Source organism: Podarcis vaucheri, assembly GCF_965113315.1.
Source record: "Podarcis vaucheri genome assembly, chromosome: Z".
In the NCBI taxonomy this organism is placed as follows: Eukaryota; Metazoa; Chordata; class Lepidosauria; order Squamata; family Lacertidae; genus Podarcis; species Podarcis vaucheri.
Genome location: NC_138758.1, coordinates 45471966 through 45490941, shown reverse-complemented (window position 1 = coordinate 45490941; position 18976 = coordinate 45471966). Strand labels below are relative to the sequence as shown.

The 18976-nt window shown below is 43.3% G+C and overlaps 1 protein-coding gene and 1 long non-coding RNA gene across 3 annotated transcripts in view; one reads left to right on the top strand and one right to left on the bottom strand.

Moving 5' to 3' along the window:
• The window catches only part of ASTN2 (astrotactin 2), a 672988-nt gene that overhangs the window by 117830 nt on the left and 536182 nt on the right, over positions 1-18976 (top strand). The gene's annotated exons all lie outside the window — the stretch shown is intronic.
• LOC309524411 overlaps positions 5167-18976 on the bottom strand; it is a 409164-nt gene continuing 395354 nt past the window's right edge. Inside the window, exons 2-3 of the long non-coding RNA XR_014215894.1 lie at positions 6859-8910; positions 5167-6033 (exon numbers count right to left, since the gene is read on the bottom strand). This is a non-coding gene — a long non-coding RNA (uncharacterized lncRNA). The remainder of the gene's footprint in view (positions 6034-6858; positions 8911-18976) is intronic.

Here is an 18976-nt window from a genome sequence, read left to right as displayed (position 1 = left end):
TACCAGTTTTTCTTTTTGTTGTTCTTAATGGCAGAAAGTGGTACCTACACATTTTCAGATTGTAAATTTTCACCAGCAGATAGAGGGATCTCTCTAAATCACAGTTTTCCTTGTCCCAGAAACGTTTAAGAAAGGTTCGTAAGTGGCATTTGGGTATGATATTGAATCTGCAGCAAGCCAGCTCATTCTAACTCCTGTCCAAGCTCACACTTCTCATTGAGCTTGTTTACATACTGAAGGTTTATACGTAGGAGACTTGTTTATAATTATATTTTGGGAATAATTCATGTTCTTATGTATCTGCATTGTTTTATACTTTCTGGATGTGCCATGAACATATTATAAAGTAGTTGTGTTCAGCGACGATCCATCAAGAAAAACCACGAGCAGAGTGAGCTCGTGGCCATGGGACTCGGCGGGCACCTGGAGCGACCCCCAAAACGAAGAAGGGACCCCGTAAGGGGCTCCGGAAGCGCGGAGGGGAAGCGGTGCTGAGAGTACATCGCTCTTTCTGCGGGAGCGAAGCCGCGCGGCTGTTGCTGATGAGCGCCGACCTTTCTTCCTTAAGCAATTTGGTCAAGACTGAAACTATCCTTGTTAGGCCGAATTGCAGCTATAAAAATGAACGTTTTGCCAAAAATGTTGTTTTTGTTTCAAGCCTTGCAGATTGTGGACAGAGTGGAATGTTTTGGAAAGTGGCAGAAGGATATCTCTAAATTTGTCTGGCAGGGCAAAAAGCCCCGAATAAAGTTTAAAATACTAACTGATGCAAAGGAGAGAGGGGGGTTTGCCCTGCCAGACTTAAGGTTATATTATGAAGCTGCGGCCTTCTGCTGGATGAAAGATTGGATTCTGTTAGAAAACACTGATGTCCTAGATCTGGAAGGCTTTAATAATTCGCTAGGTTGGCATGCGTATTTGTGGTATGACAAGGGAAAAACATACGGAATGTTTAAAAACCATATTGTCAGAAAAGCAATATTTATGGTCTGGAAAAAATACAAAGACTTATTGGAAAGCAAAACTCCGAGGTGGGTATCACCAATAGAGGCCAAGGCTCGGAAAAAACCCAATATGGAGGCTGGCTGGCCGAAATATTGGGAAATAATAGAAAACATTGGAGACAATTGGAGGTTGCAGAGCTTTGAAAAACTAAAGGGTAAGGTGCAAGATTGGCTTCATTAATGAGGTTTTCAAGTTAGACAAAAAAACAGGATTCCAGGTGGAAAAATTGAAACTTGAGACAGAGTTGTTAGAACCAAAGACCAAGCTATTATCGAGAATGTATAACTTGCTGCTTAAATGGAATACTCAGGATGAGACAGTTAAATCAGCCATGATAAAATGGGCTCAGGACATTGGTTATAATATCATGTCTGGAGACTGGGAGAGGTTATGGACCACCGGTATGAAGTTTACTGCATGTAATGCTTTGAAAGAAAATATTATGAAAATGGTATACAGGTGGTACATGACCCCGGTCAAGCTGGCTAAGATATACCATTTGTCCGACAATAAATGTTGGAAGTGTAAGGAGGCTGAGGGGACATTCTTTCATCTTTGGTGGACTTGTCCAAGAGTGAAGGCCTTCTGGGAAATGATTTATAATGAGTTAAAAAAGGTGTTTAAGTACACCTTCCCTAAGAAACCGGAGGCCTTCCTTTTGGGCATTGTCGGCCAGAAGGTGTTAAAGAAGGATCGAACTTTTTTCATGTATGCTACCACAGCAGCAAGAATCCTTATTGCTAAGCATTGGAAGACTCAAGATTTGCCCACACTGGAGGACTGGCAGACGCAATTGATGAACTACATGGAACTAGCCGAGATGACTGCCAGGATCCGAGATATGGGAGAAGAAGCAATGGAGGAGGACTGGAAAAAATTTAAGGACTATTTGCAAAAGTATTATAAGTTATATGAACTTTAAGATGCCGTATGATTTGGAAGGTTAGCCCCAGCAACGAGAGTGGATTATATATGAAATTGGATAATATTTATGAAAGAATTAAAGTTTAAATGGGTAAAAATGATAATATGCTATATTTTTAGAGTAAATGGAAAATAAGGGATTTAAACTTAAATTGCAATTGAAAGTACAAAGAAACACATGAAACAAGGGTATAACTTGCTGATAATTTTATTGTTAAGAACGCACTATGCGGGAGATGCGAGGAAGTCCGATAGAAATTTGAAATAAGTTGTTGAAATGGTTTTGATTTTCTGTTTTTTTTCTTTTTCTATTTTCTATGTTCTTTCTTTTTTCTGTCTTATCTGTAATTGGAAAAAATGTAATAAAAAATTATTATTAAAAAAAAAATAAAGTAGTTGTGTTCTATGTTATAAATCAAGCACTGCTAGGAGTTTGTTTACTAACATGACTTTGACCAAACCGTGGGAGGCAGTGGAAGACAGGAGTGCCTGGTGTTCTCTGGTTCATGGGGTCACAAAGAGTCGGACACGACTAAATGACCAAACAACAAGGAGTTTGTTTTTTGCTTTTTTATGTATTTCTGATCAATAATTTTTGTGTGTGTGGTACGAGCAAATTTTTATTCTGAAAGTGTGACCCAGGGGGAAAAGTTTGAAAACCATGACTAACAGGTCCTTTTATTTAAGTGGGTCTAGTCTGAATAGAACGTAGTTGAATTCTGTTTGGTTCAGATGATACCAATGGCATCACCAAATTTAGGTCATTGCAGGTGGTTTCCCTGCATGGGGTGCTGAGCCAATAGGGTGCGAAACAACAAGAAAACCTATATTTATACAAGTGTCTACTGAGACAATCCATTAAAAAGCAACTGTACCAAAAGGAAGAATTGTGAAAATAAGAAGTGCTTTTGCGGTGGCACCCAATTTTGTTCTGGCTCAGGGCACCATATTACCAAAATCCACCCGTGCCAATGGGTCCCAACCAAACCTGCACCTATGACATGGAGGTTTGCAGTAGACGGAACCTGCTAAGGTGGTCAAACCATTTGCTGACTTGGTAAAGTAGCCAGTCTGAATAACCAAGAAGCTGCCCTTTTTTCATACAGGCAAATAAGCGGCCCTCCCTTTTACCTCAGCTGGATATTTCACTCACTTCGCCCAAGGTCTTATCTTTTTTTTTTTTTTAAGATTCCATGGCTTTTATTTTTTTTTTAAATATATATTTTATTCAGGATTTTCTTGTTTTACAGAAGACTATACCTAAACTAACCTCAGATTCTGGAATCCATCACAGGAGCTCAAACTTCATGTTCAGTTCCATTTTCACAGCTGCCAGACTCATAAAAATCAAAGTTATTCTTCATTACTATGATTCAAACTTGAATACAGATAAAATATGTTGTTTGTTTCAGATCTAGTATTAAAGAACCATGTGCTGCCTTTAAAAGACCTTATAAATTCATTGTCACTAATCAAGCTTTATTGGGTCTAAGCCCACTTTATAGAATGCTTAAAGAGTTTTAGCTAAGTCAGGTATAGAGAATTGGTGGTTCTCTATAGTTGCTGGACTGCAACCGTGTCAACTCTGCCATTGACCCCACTGACTGGGGCAGATGGGAATTTGGGATCCAGCCACATGAGAGCCACAGCTTCCCCAGTTGTTAATTTTAAGTCCACATTCAATGCACCCCGTTGACTTCTAACTGTTGCTACTTTAGTGTGAATATTAAAAACAGAGTGTGTTCATTGTGTGCCTGTTTCATTTGGCTTTTTGGCAGGAAGGCTGTAGATCTCACACAGAGGCTTAAATTGAAGAGGGCTGAATCCTGCCTCTGAAACCTGTGAAGGCATGTTTCCACATTCCCGTAGGAGGCTGGGCTTTAAATCATTACCTTCCAGCCTGCATGCAGATTTGTGGAAGCGAATCTCAGTTAATCATAGGATAAATTTAGAAATCAATTATTATTTGCCAAAGTGGTTTCCCTCACTTTCCTTAATGAGAAGGTTGAAGGGATTAATCTTCTCTTCCCTGACCCCGGTATGTATGGATGAAGGGCAAGAACACTTAGCATGCCTTTCCCTTTCCATATGCACTTGGCCCTTTAGAAGATCAAGTCTGAAGTACCTGGATGTGAAGCTGCAGAGAAATGATTTTCCTTGTTTAGGACGATTCTCTTCATTGGAGGCCTGATGCATAATGGAATGAAAGAAGAGGTGTGTTCTTTGAGACTCAATTGCAGGGCTGAGAAGCTGCATCTAGTTCCAGTGGGATCCTGCATTTGTGATCTGGTTGGAGGGGAGCAGATGACTCTTAAATGCCTCTTGCCTCCTACGGTAGGATGAGCTGGGCTCTCGGTGTTGATGAGTATATTTTTTAAATGGGAAATAACTCCCCTAAACATAGCAATATCATCAGCATCTCTTACTCCCTACAAAATAAGCTCTGAATGGATGGGTGCATTTCCAAATATTTAATTTACATCTCACTCTTCATCCTAAGCGAGTCCTAGGTGGCTTGGCTGCCAATATGAGCAGCTTACTAACCAACTATTATGACACTGGGTTATATCTAGTGCTTGTCCTCCTCAAACTAGTTCCTCTGAAGTTAATATGAATGATTTAAGTTTATTTATTTTAGTAGGTCTAGTTTGAGTAGAACTTAGTTGGATATAACCTACTTCTTTTGTTTTTGGATGTCACAACCTTCCCCTTCCCCAAATGTCCTAAGCTCTGAATAGTCCTCTGCTCATCTATGTGGTTTTTGAGCTTCTAAACAGGCATTTTTCACGCTTTTGTTTTGTAAATTTCCATAAAGCACAACTGCCAAAGACTCTTGGATGTACTTTTCACAAAGCTATTGGCAAAGATTTCCTCCAGCATTTTCCTGTGCATGCCTTGAATACAAGAAGAATTAGGAGCACAGGAAACTGTGTTACACTGAGTCAGAACATTGGTCTATCTAGCTCAGTATTGTCTGCACTGGCTGGCAGTGGCTCTCAAGAGTTTCAGACAAGAAATCTTTCCCAGCCTTATGTGAAGATGCTGGGGGTTGGAGCTGGAACCTTCTGCATGCAAACCAACACACACTTTTCTCCTCCTCCTCCTCCTCTTTCCCAGAGCCATTATAAGAAGTCATTCTGTACTGCTGCTCATTTTACAAATGGGGAGCAGAGTCCTGACTTATACCTTGTCCAGGATCATCCAGTTAATGTGGGGCTTCTGATGTGTATATTGTGGCTTGTCAATCATGGAAGGATAGGTCTGCTACATGTGAACCTCCACCGTCACATGTAGTGTACAGTGCCTCTGAATTCCAGTTGCTGAGGTGTGAGAACATGGGAGGGCATTTATTTACTTATTGAAGTATTTAAAACGCACACTTCCATAAAAATTGCAAGGTGGTATAATACAAGAGGTATATAACACACAGTCATTCCTTGCCTTGCGACTCAGATGTTTTGGCTTCCGAACACCACAAACCCAGAAGGGAAGTGAGTGTTCTGGTTTGCAAACGCTCTTTGGAACCCAAACATCCGTTTTGGCTATCAGCATTGTTTCCGGGGCCAATCAGCCAATCGGAAGCCGTACCTTGGTTTGCGAACCTTTTGGAAGTCGAACGGACTTCCTGAACAGATTCCGTTCGTCAACCAAGGTACGACTGTATTCTCAAAAAAGTAAAATTGTTTGTGACTGTATCTGGCTTCTGTAAGGCAGTTTTACTCCCAACACCGATCATCTATTTTCCAAGCCAGGTCCTGAGAGGGGACAGCAGTTACTGTGTATGCCTGAGGGTCCCCTTGTTTAGGGGTGGGGGCTCTCTTAGCTGCAGCCACTGCTCTTCACAAGTCAAAAGAGGGTCCACCAATGGCTAACAGTCTACCCAAGTGGGCTTTGGGTGGACATGATTGATTTCATTAGACTGGTCATTTGATCTGGGTCAGCTGAAAAAACAGGGCATTTGATTCTTCCAGTTGAAAAGGTCCATGTTGTAGAGGTGGCAGTCATTGTACCACCAACTCTTTTATGCACCTCTGCATATTTCCGGTTCTTGGGCTCCTGCTGTTTGTCCTTGGTTGAGAAAGGCATGGCATGAAAGCGAATCGCCTGTGAGGAAGAGAACAAACTCCAGTCAAAGTCAGACCAAGTTTGCACATATGTGATAATCCCTCTGTTGCCAATTTGTAAGGCAACAGAGGGAAAAGCCAGAGATTCTGGCTACACACCATCAAGGCAAAGGAAACCGTGGACCTCATTTTCCCTCTGCTACAGCGCCGCCTATATAATGGCCAGAGAGGCCACTTTAGTCACTGTGAACTGTAAGGGAGGGAGGGAGAAGCTGGACCCTGTTGCACTCCCAATGACATCACCAGGGAGCGCAATAGAATCACCCAAGGTCTATTATCCTTTGCAGTAAAAAAAAAAGGCTTGTAGCAACACCTTGGGGTGCAGATCCCAAAGCAGCAGCTGCCACACACCCCACCCCCAAGTGTGACACATAAGGTTAGAATGGTCTTTAAAGGGTGTCACACATAAAACCATCCTCTTCACCCCAGAAGGGCCTCACCCTCCTTGCTTACTTCAGCTGGCCCAAGCATTTCTCCAAGTCTGGGGGGAGTCACGCCGCCTGCTACTTCTCCCCAGCCCTGTGATTCCACACCACAACCACCCTTCCTCCCTAAAGGTGGGCAGAGGATGGCTATGGAAGGAGACCTAGACACAGTCACAGTCCAGCAGGAAGCTTCTCACGTGTGCATCTGGTGACTCTTGCACCACTCTCTCACCATGAGATTTGAATCCGGGTTTCTCTGCGTCCAGTCCAACACAGCACACTGGCTCTCCCACCTTCACAAGGAGAGGACCCCGGAGATGGCGGTGAAATAGAAAGTGGAGGTCAGAGCAGAAGGACCTGAGTGAAGGAGTGCCATTTACCCAAGGAGGTCAGCAGGTGAAGGTGGTCATTTCCCAGCCAGAATTCCATCAGCTGGCTTCCAAAACCTCTCTTGCAAGATCCCAGTCTCTGTAAAAATCTGCAGAGCCACCACTCCACCTTGGGAATACCTGCAAGGACATGATGACAAGGTATCTTTTAGGTCTTTTCCTCAAAATGGGGCAGAAAACTCAAACGTCTGCTCATAATATATTCCTAAGTAGGTTAGATGCAGCCCACCAGGATGGTCTTCTGCAAAATCCCTGTGGAAAGGAAGGCAAGCAACTATGGTCCTTCACAACCAAAAAACCCTGAAAGGGAAGGTTCCTCAGCTCCCGGATCAATTTTCGCCAAAATGGCATCAATTGCTGCAGGATATATTTTTTTGTGGGGGGTGGGTACATGTCTTTCAATTCCCCCCTTTTTATAACTGTATTTATCATTTTTCATTAAAGTGTTTTACATTTCACTGAATATAACCGTACATTTAATCCTTGACTTCCCTTCCCCCTTCCATGGTTCTATTTCTTCATCCATTAAGACTGCCTATTCTAATTTCCCCTTATATTCATATTTCTCCCTTCCCGCTATATCTATAATACTTTACACTGCTGAATTTACAATGACTCTGCTAACGTTTTAACCTGATTAACAAACAATGGTGGAAATCTGCGGGGCCTGCCGGGCTCAGCAATGCCTACACTACTTAGGACCCTCCTGAATGCAGAAAGTGTGTTTTAGCCACCAAACTAAAGCTCGTCCCCAACAAGAAACCACGGCTCCCCTTCTCCCCTCCCCTCACCCATCCCTCCCACACTCCTCTAGCTATACCACTGGGTGGTACCCCAGAACCAAGGGGGCATTGCTGCCTCCAGTTACCAAGGTCTCTCTAGGTGCTCTTGCTTGACCTCTAGCAAGTTTTCCTTGGGTTTAGGTGGCTTTCACTCCAGGTAGAAAACATGGCTCCTGTGTCTAGTTGGCAATGGTACTGGTGGCCGTCTATGTGAATTTTGTCCATGGGGTCAGTGACAGAGAGGGTTAAGACGGGACACAGGAGTTCTCAGTGGATGCGATTCCTATTTAGTTGGCGGCATTCTCCTTTCTCGCTTCCAGAAGGTTTTGGAGGTGGGGCAAAAGCGGCAAAGGCACCCACCTCCCCTCTTGGTTGGTAAGAACAATTAGTCTGTTGATGAGGTGCCTCGCCCCTCAGAGCATACTCTTACTGGCATTTGGGAATTATATTTTGCCACCTCTTCGAATTCTTTGGGTTAGCATTGTTGGCTTGTGGACAAAATCTCCTATAACATCCAACTTTGCTGTACTGGTAACACTCATTAGTTGGGCAAGATCCTTCCCTCTGTGTCAAAGCTGAGAGGTTTACTGAGTGGGCCCAGACTCACCTTGGTCAATGGAGGGAACCTCTCATCCCCTGACTCGATGTTTCAAATTCTCTGGAGGCTTCGTATGTATTTAATCCCCCTGATGGGCTAGGGTTGGATGAGGTGGGGCTGGAGGTGTTATTTCAGAGGGCTGGGTGTCTGGCAATATGGAGCGTTGGGGGGGGGGCAAATATGGTGGGTCAGGTAGGGTAGGACTCCTGCCAGCAACGCTGGGCAGGGGTCTCCAGCAGGTGGGGAGGGAAAGGTGAGAGGGGGGTGCCCACCCATACAGATGCGAGCCAGATGGTCCTGCTAATGACTCAGGGTAATCCACATGGATGAGCAGGGAGAGGGGTGCCAGGCCCTGCCCAAATTGGGCTGCTGGCTTCGGCAGGGAGGGGGGCTGGGGAGGGGGCACCAGCTGAAAGAAGCTTTTGGAGTGTTTTTTAGGCCTTTCCTCAAGGGTTATTTTGTTCTCTGAGATGCCCCCTTTTTGCACTTCTGGGGCTTTGGTATTTTTTTCTTGGGGGGGGGTCTCTTTTTGGGGGTTAGGTATGCCTATGCCATTCATGACCAGGTCTCTCCTATCTTTCTTCCCACGGGTGGGTGGGCTTTTTTGGAAACCCCCAGGGATAGGTTCCAGGGTCCTTCTCCATCTCAGGCCTTCACTCAAGTCTAGAAAAAAAAGAAATGGAGTTACAATCATTTTCAATGCCAAGGCTGTCTTTAGCATATGCGCCACCCGGGGTGCAACGATCCGCCCAGCGCCCACAAATTTAGTTTAGCAGCCCCCAGATTGGGGGGGGGGACTCAAAGGAGAATCGCTCACCCGTAACAATGATGCGGCAGAAATAACTGTTTTTGTTTCCTGACTCGGCTCAATATTTGATGCTACGGAGTAACAGAGCGATGGAGGAGGCGGGCGGGGACTTTTCCTCCATTGCTGTTCACTGCCGTCGATCGAGAGGGACCAGTATACAGTAGGTATACATTTGGCGCCCCCCATAATTTGTTACCTGGGTCCACCACACGCCTTGCACCCTCGGGTAAAGACGGCCCTGTTCAATGCAGCTAATTTGTCCATAATGGAGAGTCTTCATTTATTCCAATGTATTATATCCATATTTAGAGCTTTTAAACCGATACAACTTGTTTGTTCAAATTTTGGGTAAATTTGCACCCCCAGATATCTAAAACTTTTCCTAGCTATTGGAATCTTCAGCATTGCTGTTAAAGTCTGTTGTTTATGAATAGGGTGGTGTATGAAAAAGCATGACCTTCACTTTCTTAAAAGTATCCTGCAATCCTGAGACCCTGGAGAACTGTTCCAACTCTGTACATAGTACTTTGCCTGCTTTGATAGGGTCAGAGGTGCATAAAATTACTGTATTTTTCGCCCTATAGGACACACTTTTTCCTCTCCAAAAATGAAGGGGAAATGTGTGTGCGTCTTATGGGGTGAATGCAGGCTTTCGCTGAAGCCTGGAGAGCAAGAGGGGTCGGTGTGCACCGACCCCTCTTGCTCTCCAGGCTTCAGGAGAGCCCCGTCGCCAGCCCCGCAAACTCGGGGGACAGCGGGAGAGGCATATAGATGTCTTTAGATGTCTTTAGATAGATGTCTTTGGAAAGTCATGTAATTGGTTACCTCTTTGACAGCTGATGGGAGAGTGTTCCACAGGATGGGCACTACTACCAAGACGGCCCTCTGCCAGGTTCCCTGTAACTTTACTTTTCTTGCAATGAGGGAACTGCCAGAAGACCCTTGGAAATGGACCTCAGTGTCCGGGCTGAACAATGGGCGTCGAGATCCCTGATGGATCAGATTGAAAGTCCGACTTGGTCTTGATCACTCTGTTTAGCACAGTGGTCATGTGGGTGTGTCTATGTAGCTCCCAAATAGAACCTCTTGTGTTTTCTCCTGTATGCTTGGTCACAGAATGTGTCTTTGGGTGATGAAGATTCTGTATAGCTGCTCTATATCATTGGCAGCATGTTTTGAGTTAGCATTGTGGCTAATAGACTCAAGCTACGAATTGAACAGTCCCTTGTTCGACTCTTGCCTCTGCCATGAAGCCCAATAGGTCACCTTATGCTGGCCACTCCTTTAGTTTTGCCCCTCATTTGCAATATAGTGGGATGATAGTACTGATTTAGCTTCGCTTCCTGCCAAAAAGGCTTAACTTCTCATAGGGTTGTTTTAAGGATTGCAACTTCTTAAGTTATATGAAGTGTTTTTTGTATTCTGCCAAGTTCTAGTGTTGTGGAAAAGACTTACTCCTACTTATCTCACGGCATTCTCTCTCTCTCTCTCTCTCTCTCTCTCTCTCTCTCTCTCCTGGCCCTCTTCCATTTCAAACTGAACAAACCTCTTCTACTTATTTATTTGAAGAACTGTAGCTTATTATTTTAGCCAAAGTGGCTCCTGAACTAGCTTACAAAGATCAGTAGCAAGTAGTCTTCCTAACCTGTCATCTCCCCTCCCCCCTTCAAAATAAAGTACCTGTTTGCAAATAATGTTTATCTCTGGCTTTTACTAGAATTATCACATGTGTATTTTAGCAAAGCCTAACAAGATGTCATTGTTAGCTTCCTGTCTTGTTTTCCCCAGTACTGTACTCCACAACATTTTATTATTATTATTTTTTCTGCTGCCTTTTCCAAGCAAACTCCTCAAGATAGTTTGCAAGCAGGTAAAAGCAATAAATATTATTTTAAAATGTCAGAACAGCAATAGCATGTTACATATACAATGCATGATATTGCAGCTGTTGTAAGAAAAGAAAAAAGAAAAAGAGAAGAGAAGGGACGTCTGGCTTTTCCCAAAGTAAAGTAGCAATTCTCTCTGGAGAGCCAGTATTTTACAAAGTTCATATTTGGGGCTTGTCTGCAGCAAGTCATAACATTTTGCAAACGAGGGGTGGGGGTGGGTCTTAATTCCTCCCCATTGTGTGTGAATTCATTTCCCTAGCTATCACCTGCTGCCAAGCAGATGTGTTATTTATTAAACCTCTTGGTGGAAAAAGGATCCCCTAAGCTTTGAACATCTGTGATGATGAAAAGAGCCTGGTTTTCGTTGCCAAAGCTGCTTTTTGTCTGCCAGTCTGGGTGCTCCTCATGTATAGGCAGTGGCATGCTTTCTGCACATGACGGAGTGTCTTCTTCAGTTCTCTGTGGATTAATGTTAGGCTTGCAACAAGCCCTCAAAAATGCTTTTCGGCACTCAGAGCTTCTCAGTGAATGTCCCTCCTGAACTTGGCACCCTAACCCATGAAGTATCTACAAAATGACATCACAAAGTCTTGATGACATTACTGAGAAACTGAAAATTTAAAAAGTAAAAAGAAAACTACTAAGCCAAATGAGCATATATAAAGATCCTTGATTGCGTCTCTCACCTCCACCCGGGCTGCTTTTATAGTCTCAAATTTTGTTGGGGTTTGCAAAAACCCCAAAGTCCTGGAGTCCTGCAGGCCAGGCTCAGAATATGAACCCGGATAGAGCAGAGGAGGAAAGATCCCAATTCCTTGGTGGATTCTTCAACCTCTTTGCCCAAGTCTTTCTCACACTACTACCTCAGATGCAACAGGAAGTTTCATAATTCCCTTTTCACCTGAATTTTGCTGTGTACAAAATTGGTGGCTCCTAAATCATGCCCTGGCTCTAGTGACTGATGTTCATAGAATATTTACACCGTAAGCTGCATTGGTTTGTTTGTTTGTTTATTCATATAATTCCTAGGCCACCTTTCTAGAATATATTTGGTGCCATGGGAGACCTGCAAGTGATTGATATAAAACTGCCGTCACCACAGTGCATTCCATTATAAAGCATTTGTTGCATTGATAATATAATTCCATTCTGAAAACATGACAAGATGAACAGATTTATTTTTTTAAAAAAACTATGTATGTAAATAACATCTAATTAGCTGGAAGATAGCACTGTTCTAAAAAGGGAATTAAAGCACCCATATCCAAAAATTATAACCTTCCCACCAATTCTGTATATGTTTATTTCTTTCATTTTGATACTGTGGTCTTCCAGTAGAACTGCGGGTGATCAAAGGTGTAATGTGATTTGATTTGACTTTCTGGCGTCTCAGCACCCATATGATTATAAAATACTGAATTGTTAGCAAATTGATGGTGCATTGCAGATACATACTGAATGAGGAGATGCAGCACTGAAAAAAATCATACATTTACCCTTTCTCAAAGGAATTGCAAATTGTCAAAAGGCAATTTGCAAACATGCCATTAAAAAACTGCTTAAAATAGTCTTAAAAGCAGTTCAATAAACAACTAAAGATTTTGCATTGTTTTAAAGTATAGGACAGAGAACCTTTCATCCAGCTGGAAAAGCTTCTTGAATTAGTCTTGCCCATCCCTTTCAGTGGTCTACTCAGAGTAAGTCCCAGACCTCTAACCATTACACCATGCTGCCCCTCCAGTATATAGGATTCGTGGCCAAGCAGTGGCACAGTGTGCCCCTCTGGTGTGCTTTTGGGTATTTCAGGTAGCACCCAGGACCCGGTCTTATCATATTGGCCCTGAGCCTACAATGCTGACCCACCACATCCAATTGTGCAAGTGATTTTCATAATGGTTGTCTTTAATATTTGACAGCACGGTTTTCTGCTGGGTTGCACTGCTTAGTCAATGAGAACCTCTGCAGACAAATAAAAATGGGATTGGATGGCATGGAAATTGAGAGTCAAAAGGGCCCTGTAAATAATTTTAGAGTGCCTCCGGCAACCTGCTCGAACACTGCCATTATAAATAAGGTGTAATGTACTAGAGACTGAATTACAATCAAGGCAGCCATAAGGATGTGGAATGTGGACCGTGCTTATTTAAAGTATATACAGTTGGATTATGATCTGCAGGCAGCACAGCGTGAGGAATCAATAACCACTCACTCAACCAGGGGCCAAGGAGACTGTGATTATAAAAAAGGAGTTGGTGACAGGGAGGGGAGGGGGAGCGACTCAGAATTGTAAATGCCGATTTCCGAGGACGGTAGATATAGTAGTATAAGTTTCATTAATAGAGTGGCATTTATTAGTTGGCCTGTTGGCTCTCCATAAAATGCCAATGCGAAAGGAGGCTGAGATATCCTTTGGGGGGTTTTGGTAGGAATTTTGTCTTTTCCTCTTGATGATACAATGGGCTTTTCTTTCTGTTGCATGCATGGTCTTAGAAGAACTGTTTGCACCTACTGAATCAAATGTACTGTGTCAGTGGAGCTGTGTGTGTGGAAGTGGTTTAACCTGCTCTGATGTGTGCTAAACTGCAGGGGTCAGCAAACTTTTTCAGCAAGGGGCCGGTCCACTGTCCCTTACACCTTATGGGGGGCCAGACTATATTTTGGAGAGAAGAAAAGAGAACAAATTCCTAGGCCCCACAAATAACCTAGAGATTCATTTTAAATAAAAGCACACATTCTACTCATGTAAAAATGCGCTGATTCCTGGACTGTCTACGGGCTGGATTTAGAAGGTGATTGGGTCGGATCCGGCCCCTGGGACTTAGTTTGCCTACCCATGTGCTAAAGGATATTGTAGCAAACACGTCTGCCCAGAACTTTGCTCCATGGAAGCTGTCTGAAGCAAGGAGGGGGGAAAACAGTTAAACCCAAGAAGGGGAATTTGTTTTAGAAACAAATAAACAAAAATGGAAGCTTGTGGCACCTTCAAAGGAGCTGTTGTGGCATAAGCTTCTGTGGACTAGAGTCGATTTCCCTGAATGGTTTCTTATGAAGGGGTATCTAGTCCATGAAGGTTTGTAGGTAAGGTGCTAAGTAGGAATGTCTCTGACCAGGGCTCCCAATACTCAAGCTTCAGCATCTGGTGCCTGTGTCAGCAGCATTGTTTCAACAGCACTCTTGCCAACCTGCTGAAGTACTCAATTCTTTTGACAACAAGAACCAGTTCCTGTCCACCAGGGTCTATTGCCCCCCCCCAAAAAAAAAGTGCTTGGCAGATCCACAACATACATTAAAAATACATCCAGTACACGGCCTCGGTCTAGTATATCTGAAGGAATGTCTCCACCCCCATCATCCAGCCCGGACACTGAAGTCAAGTGCCAAGGGCCTTCTGGCGGTTCCCTTGCTGCGAGAAGTGAAGTTACAGGGAACCAGGCAGAGGGCCTTCTCGGTAGTGGCACCCGCCCCGTGGAACGCCCTCCCACCAGATGTCAAAGAGATAAACAACTACCAGACTTTAAGAAGACATCTGAAGGCAGCCCTGTTTAGGGAAGCTTGTAATGTTTAATAGACTATTGTATTTTAATATTCTGTTGGAAGCCTCTAAGAGTGGCTGGGGAAACCCAGCCAGATGGGCGGGGTATAAATAATAAATTATTATTCTTATTAGTAGTAGTATGTGACTTTCCCTCAAAAAATCCCATGAATTGTTGTTTGTTAGGGGTGTTGGGAATTGCAGTGTTGTACGGTGTTGTAAAGATGCTTAACACCATTCACTGAGAGATTGAAACGGTATAGAGTAGGGCGTTACCTGAGTGGGTGATATTGGGGTGTGTGTGGTTATGCTGCTGTTTGTGTGGTGGCATATTGCTCTATATAAGGAGTCTTCAACTTCTTCAGAACTGGGACACACCTTTCACCCTAAGATGCATTTTGGGACCTATTTATAAATTTATTTTTTTACCATACATTTGCATGGCTGTAGTGCTGCTCTTGCAACGTACCTTAGATCAGGTTGCAACCCAAAAGCTGAAAGACCAATACTCTAGATCATAGGCCTACTGACCCCTTTTCAGAAAAAAAGATTACTCAGTGCACCCCTGGAAATCTACCTTCTTTAAGTGAAGGGGCAGGGCTGGCACTGCAGCTCTCCTGCCATTGGCCAAATAGGCAGGTAAGCTATGATCCACTTTCCATTCCTGAGTGAAGCTGAAATGGTTCACCCAAACCCTGGAAAGCCCCTTGCCTCCAGCAGGATCACCAGATCCAGGGGAGGTGTCATTGCTGTCATTGAAACAGCACCCGAACTGGCGGTAAATGGCACTACACAACAGATAAAACATGTACAAACGGTTTTTCAATAATTTCTTCTTTCTTTATGTTTCCACTGCCCCCTTATTTTTATTCAACACCCCCCCAATTGCACCTGAGGCTGCTCTAGATGGAAGTGGGTGAATGAGCTGGTTGTAAATTGTGATTAATGTTGCCTGGATTTTTTGTGTTCGCACCAGATGCTTGCTTTGCAACAAATTGTTGGCTGGGGGTTAGCTACGTGTGTTATGGGTATGATTGTCGGGAATGAACAGGAGTGAAATTTGTATGTGGAAGGATGTGCTTGGAAGATGCTGCCTTGCAGGGCTGCCAACTTAGAATAAAATATTGAGGGACCCATGTAAACCCCGCCTTTCATAATTGATCACAAGATGTGGCATACCTATCATCTTTGGGGTGGCCCCTCAAATATTGTATTAGAGGGGGGCAAAGGGGCCTCGGCCCCTAGGGTTTGCCTCCTATTCTGCCTTGTGTGTAGGGTGAAGTATAGGTGCGGCGTTTACCTTTGTTTAGTTATTAATAATAACTAAATTAATAATAATTTAGTTACTAATTTATTTAATAATTAATAATAACAAGTTAATAATATTATAATTTATTTTATATAATTAATAACTAAAAATAATTAATAAAGTAATAATAATTTGTACATGGCATTTTTATTGTATCCAGGGAAATACTTCTGCCTGTGCAATGGAACTCGCCCTCCTCCTCCTCACATGCCTCTTGTCTTCCCTAATCTGCTCCAGAGAATTGGTGGAACCACCAGAAAATATTCTGAGGTAGTAAGGGCACCGTGTGCTGCGCTGGCTCGCCAGATGCAGCTTTGTCACGCTGGCCACGTGACCCGGAAGTGTCTCCGGACAGCGCTGGCCCCCAGCCTATAGATGTGAGATGGGCGCACAAACCCCAGAGTCTGTCAAGACTGGCCCGTTCGGGCAGGGGTACCTTTACCTTTACCTTTAAGGGCAGGCAGGCGAGACACACAGGAGGGAGGAAAAGCTCCTTTGTGCAAGGGAAGCCCTTGTACAGTGTTACCGCAGGTTAAGAACTTAATTCGTTCTGGAGGTCCGCTCTTAACCTGAAACTGTTCTTAACCTGAGGAACCACTTCTGCTAATGGGGCCTCCCGCTGCCGCCCACCACTGTGCAATTTCTGTTCTCATCCTGAAGCAAAGTTCTTAACCCGAGGTGCTATTTATGGGTTAGCGGAGTCTGTAACCCGAAGCGTCTGTAACCTGAGGTACCACTGTACAGTTAATTTCCCTTTGATATTTACATGAATATATATATATATATATATATATATATATATATATATATATATATATATTTTTCTTGCTAATTATTTGCTCTTAAATTGTTCACCATCTCTCTTGGAGCAAAACACTGGTCTCTAAATGTGGATCTTCATCATACTTTGCATTAGATTTTCATTTGTAATCACATCTTGTTATTTTTTTATACTTTAAAATTATTATTATTAAATGCAAATTGGTGTGAAATTGATTGAAGTGAAATAAATGAATAACTGATTAAAATCATCAGTTAAAAGAAAAGAAACACAGGAAAACAGATAAAGAAACCATTTTGGTGTTCTTTTAAAGTCTTAGCAAGTGCAATGCCCAATGGAACCAGGAACCAGATGGCTGCTGTTAGGAAGTGTCAGTCAGATTAAAAATGGGGAGTGAAGAGAGCAAGGATAGAACCTGCACAGGCTGCACATTTCCCTGTTCTGCTTATCAATGATCCTGCATGCATTTTGTAATAACAGGATGGATTCATCTTTAACTTCCTATGCGAGTTAAAAATATAAATAAATAAATAAAAATTTGGAGGCCTTCCCACCACCCAGCGTTGTGATTGGAACAAATGAACAAACAAATAAATGGTTTGCAAGCAAGTGTGGATCTCAAGGGCAATAACTAGTTTGTATTGCAGAATTTTGTGTGTATGAGGGCCTGTAACTTGTCACACCGTTGATATAACAACAGCAGCAGCAGCAGCAGCAGCAGCAGCAATAACAGTATAACACGTCTAAATACTATTTCCATTGGTGCTTAAATATTATAAAATCAGAAATAAACATGATCATACTCATTATTACAGTGGAGCTGAGAAAAAGTATTTACTCCCTCTCCTCATTTAATCCCTATAAACAACCCTGTGAGATGGGCAGGTACAATAGGGGCTAACCAGGTTGTCCCCCACCAAAGGCACAGACTCAGAGGAACACAAATATGGCACCATTCCGCCTCTCTGCCCATCTGCACACTCTACACTTCACTGCTCTGGGCAGCTGGGCAAGGTGCACAGGCTCCCCTGGGCGCTTCGGCAGGAGAATCCAGTTGCTGGCAATGACATCCCTGTAGGGCCCCCTCCCCGCTTGGTGGTGGCACTATTAGCTGCTTCCCAAGGGTGCAAGGAATGGGGGTGGGTGGGTGCGCCAATACATCTCATTGACAAGGGTGCAAGGGAGCCTAGGTATACCTCTGAAGGTAGGTTAAGCTGAGAGGTAGTCGCTGGCCCAAGGTCACCAAGTGAACTTCATGCCTGAGTGGGGACTTCAGCCCTGGTCTCCCAGGTCCTAGTCCAGCACTCTAACCACTACACTGCCTACGTCTCCCTAGTGAATTTGTGGCAGAGGTGAGATTTAAATTGGCTGTAGTTCAGAATATTGGTTATCCTGTTAGCCATGCTTTCAAATGCAATTTGAAGAGGGGCTGAGTACATATAGGAGATCAGCCAGATCAGAGGTTACTGGGACCTACAAGACCAATGTTGAAAGTTGAGTTTAATCTCTCTCTCTCTTTCTCTCTTTTCCCTGTGTGTGAGAGAGGGGGAGGGGAGAGGGGACACAGAGACCAATTGCCTGCTCTAGGCTACTTGCAATATCAGTTTTTTATTCATGAGCGTTATAAAAAATATATGCTCACAAGCTTCATGCACAATTACATTCAGAGAGAGAAAAGCGATCTATTGTCTAGGTGGGAGGTGTGGAAAGTTCCTGGCTCTTGCTAAGGGATGCTAAGATGATTGTGCCACCTGCACATTAGGAAGCCACTTCCACAAACTCCTGCTCCCACTCCATCTGTTTAAATTAATGGCCTTCCGCTGCTGCTTTTTCTTTTTCTTTGCATGGACTCAGTTCTCTTGCATCTTCCATTATTTTCTGTAGATCACGTTTAGCTTGGTAATCATACTGGGAAAAGGAGGGTAGTAAGGGAGGACAGGCCGAGGTGTGTGTTGCTATTCACATGGGGAAGATTTTTCCCCAAGAAAAATAAGCCGTATAACTTATTTTAATAATGACCTTGATAAATTAAATAAAAAGACAATAAGCATGGTAGATTAGAAAGAACAAGCCAATTAAAAACAAAACATGCTCTGCAAAATTCTGTGACAGATAAAAGTGGCCTGCAACCTTGACAGTAAGAGATGAATACTAACATGATTTTGCAAGGACCACACACGGCTGTGGGTTTTTAAAAGCCTTCTGAATTTTTAAAGAGTTGTAGGCTATTTTAGAAAAAGTAGAAAGGTGAAAAGGCTATCTCACTCCTTTTTATTTTTATGTTTTCAGTTAAACAACTTGGGAAGGGATGTGGGGAGGAGGAGAAAGCCATACTGAGTTTGCCTGCAGCTGGAAGGCATGGAACAACATTTCTCCAACTTTAATATCTGCTGTTTCATTTTATATTCAT